The 3,994-nt window shown below is 26.2% G+C and overlaps 1 long non-coding RNA gene across 1 annotated transcript; it reads left to right on the forward strand.

Moving 5' to 3' along the window:
• The first annotated feature begins 470 nt into the window (after positions 1 to 470).
• On the forward strand, positions 471 to 2,472 carry LOC107882481. Its single transcript, XR_001678762.2, has 3 exons — positions 471 to 514; positions 919 to 1,332; positions 2,001 to 2,472. It is a non-coding gene; the product is annotated as an uncharacterized LOC107882481 (long non-coding RNA).
• The last annotated feature ends 1,522 nt before the right edge of the window (positions 2,473 to 3,994 follow it).

Genomic DNA, 3,994 nt, shown 5'->3' on the forward strand with positions numbered 1-3,994 from the left:
CAAAATTATGAATGACAGAATATGTGAGTGAAAAACTCAATGGTGGATCCAGGGGGATATTATATAACAGCTTTATATATAATAGGTATATATAAAAATATTTCAAATTCTAGTTGTACTATCAAATGCAGCGCAACCTGGTGGATAGTTAACCTGTGCAAAAAGTATCATTTCTATTAGTTTAATGGTAATAGTATACTTACGTTTTGGAGTTACACCCTCTCATACATTATGTTTAACATCAGAACCGAACAATGTCTTAAATTTTTTTCAAAATTATAATACCTTCATATTTTTCTCAGTTTTTAGTACAAATCTAGAGCATCAAGAAGTAAACAGCTTTAATGGTCTACCGAATTGGCCAACAATAACTCCTTATTTCGAACAACTAAAATCAAGCGATTTAAATTTAAACAAAAATAATTTGATCTTTAAATGCATTTTGTATGGTCCAAAAGAAAAACGAATTTCTACTTCTAAATCATCAAGTTCAAATCTTAGAACACTTATCAAAGTGTGTATCTGTATTTGTAATTACTAATTTATGTGTGGATTCTATTTTAATATAATGGTAATGCCTGATTTCTTAAATATGTATAAACTATAATACAAATAGTTAAGTACCTATCTTCGTTTTATAAGATAATTTTAAAACAGTTTCAAAACATAGTCATAGATTTTCATATTTTTTATTTGTTCGCACATTGTGCAGTAACTAAAGTTTATGATTTATGAATCTGTGGATCTTAAACAATTTGTAAAAATAGAAGAATAATTATTATATTTTTATCCTAACATTTTTAAATAATTTGTATTGATTATCATTGTCTATATGTAAAAATTAACATGTTTTAGAATATTCTCTATGTTTATTCTCGTGCATAATATTTTATAATATATTTTTCATTTTTTTTTCAGATTAAGCATCCAAACGATTTGTCAGAATTTAACAATTGTGTGAAAAAGATACCAACAGATTCTACATCAATATCTCATTAACAAATGAAAGTTCCACCAACGGAAAAGTTAAATCGAGCTGAGTTTGATGAGGCTAGTTTAAAACTTATGATTGGTACTGTGTCATCTTTTACATTCATTAAACATCCAGCATTTGTACAATAATAATGCGATTAAAATATTTTAAAAAACATGCTAGATAACAACGATAATATTACAGAAGCTCTTACATGATCTCGAAGTTTGATAATAGTCAATTCACTCTGATATTCAAGCTAACAAAAAAAAATTGGAACTGCTGAAGGTTGATATGTCCGGTATAGGTTGAACATACATGGTTGTATTGCATGCGTTAGATGAAGATAATACACAAAGGTATGACATTATGTTAATGTTTAAAGAGTAAAATTGAATTCTTTAATTTATTTTATTGGATGCTGACCAACACTTGACATTTTTTTTAATGTAATGTGTATTTGGAGATGTAGTAGCCAGTAGGGTGGACCTGTTAATATTTTTATTAGTTGGAGTGAAGTTGAATGAAATACCTAGATTATTTTGTAAATTTGATGGTTTAGCTGTTCCCTATAGTTGCATATGTAATTCTAAATGGGCGTTAATAATGTTTTGTATAGAATTAATTTGTTTCTAAGATTTGATTTTTTTATTTAATAAAAAGTAGAGGTTTCTGTGTCTTTGGTTGAGTCTTTTTACTTTAATATGGTGGGTTCATTTTAGTCGTTTATCCAAAAAAAATACCTGAGTAACAGGCATTTGATGCAATCGGACTTAGTAATTATGCAGTTGTTTAGAACTAAAATGAACGTCTGTACGGAGGGAAAAATATATTATGTGGAATGATTTATAAGTGTTAATTTTGACTCCATTTATTATACCAAGAGGAATGTACCCAAGTTAACATGATACGGTATGACAAGAAAAAAAATAGATAAAACAAATACAGATTGTTAATATCATAATTATTTTAATTTATTTTACACCCAATTAAGCTCATATAATGTCGAAAAAATTTTTGTTATTAGATTCATGAGATGTATGGAGTCAAAGATGTACAAGTGGCTGCTTGTATGGTTCCAAAATTCAAACTTAATTGGACTGTAGAAGATAATCTGAACGACATCAAACATATCAGTAACTACTCCCAACACAACATCTACAGAATGTCATAATAGTGCCTTTGAAGATGATTTTTTTAATTTTGAAGAAAATAATGTTTTGGAATCAAATTATCATATACTTCTTGTTGACAATTATTTGTCTAACACAAATATTAAATTTCCTTCAGAATTACCAAATTTTTAAATGATTGAGTAATATTTATTTTATCAATTATAAATGTTTCAGTACAGTACCTAAGCACATTCACACTAAAATTTAAATTTAAATGAACCCAGAGTGAAATATAGAGTTCTAAAATGATATATAATCTTTATGCATAGGTATATTAGTATCCAAGTGATTAGCACGTCATATTAGTCATTTTAATACCTTTTCAATGCATTTTTTTTTTAAATTATTTAACTTAACTTATTAATTGAAGTTAAGTTAAGTTGACATTATTTGTTTTAAAAATGTCAATTAAATAATTTTTAACTTAATTGAATAAAAGTACTTAATTTAAATATTATAATGAGTTAAAAAATATCATTAACTTGCCCAGCCTTGCTGTAATCAATGATGAAATCCAATTAAATTATTAATTGATTTTTATGTATTTGTTAATGTAAATGGTCCACAACTATACTAAATATTATAATAATCAAATTCATTATTATTTATTAGAATATAATTAATTGGTTACACAATATATAAAACACGTGACACAGTCGAGAACCAATAGACTATATTTTGTTTATGACTTTATGTCCATTACTCTACTATTAAAATCTATTACGGCCCGCACTTATTGGGTGGCTTATTGAAAAATAAAAATGAATCAGCGTCCCAGGTATTTATTTAATTAGGTAAATAGTAAATACGATGAACTACCACGCTACTACGGTTTTGATTTATTTTCACCGATGGGCCAAGTTATTGCTTTAATTCTATGAATGAATAAAAATATAATAATAAGTAATAATATTAATAATGATTAGGTAGGTAATTAATAATGAGTCTACAAACATTACAAATTGTGTATGGGATACGCTGAGTAAATTGTTATGTATTTAAAAGTAACTTAACTTTAACTTATTAACTCGTTGATTCCCAGCCTTGAAATTTAATGTTGACAATTACCTACTGAATAGAAAATATAATTACAATCTAAAATAAAAAATAAGTATTTTATATGAATCCTAAAAAAATGCTTATGAATTGTATAAAAATTAAAAAATCCAATGTAGTGACACAAGTAATGTTCTTAGATTAAAATTTTATAATAAGTGAATTCACTGTAGTATTAAAAGTAACAACACAGGGTTGGTTCTGCTAAACATTAATTTTCTATATTGTCAGAGAGATAAAATAAATAGTGCGCTAAATCATCTTAACATTATTTTTAATTTTCGCTTTACTGTACAAGCCACCAATTTATTGTTGTATTTAACAGTAGACAGCGTTTCCAGCATTAAAATTAGGAATCTTAATTAAAAATATTCCATAAAAATACACCATGTATATTATGCTTTACGACCTATACCACTATTAGTACCAAAAAGTGCAAAACTACTACAGTACAAATAAAGCACTGTTAAAAAAAATACATTTTATTTATGTTATCCTCATGTAAATTAAATAGGTGTATATTTATATTCTACAAACATTTAATATATTTCAATAATTATAAATATTATTTATGCCTTTCAAATTAAAAAAAACCTAGGAAGTCTTTTTGCTGGTTTGCTGTATAGATTATGGCTTTTGAGTGTACCTTGTCATTAAATAGGCCACCGCAGAGACGTTTCCGGGAGAGGGGTCGACTAAGAGATGTGGCTTCGTTTTTAATAACGAGTAGTAAGTGATTATCAATTAATAATAATTAATAATATATTATATTATAATATAATATATTATA

This window comes from Acyrthosiphon pisum, chromosome X, assembly GCF_005508785.2.
Source record: "Acyrthosiphon pisum isolate AL4f chromosome X, pea_aphid_22Mar2018_4r6ur, whole genome shotgun sequence".
In the NCBI taxonomy this organism is placed as follows: Eukaryota; Metazoa; Arthropoda; class Insecta; order Hemiptera; family Aphididae; genus Acyrthosiphon; species Acyrthosiphon pisum.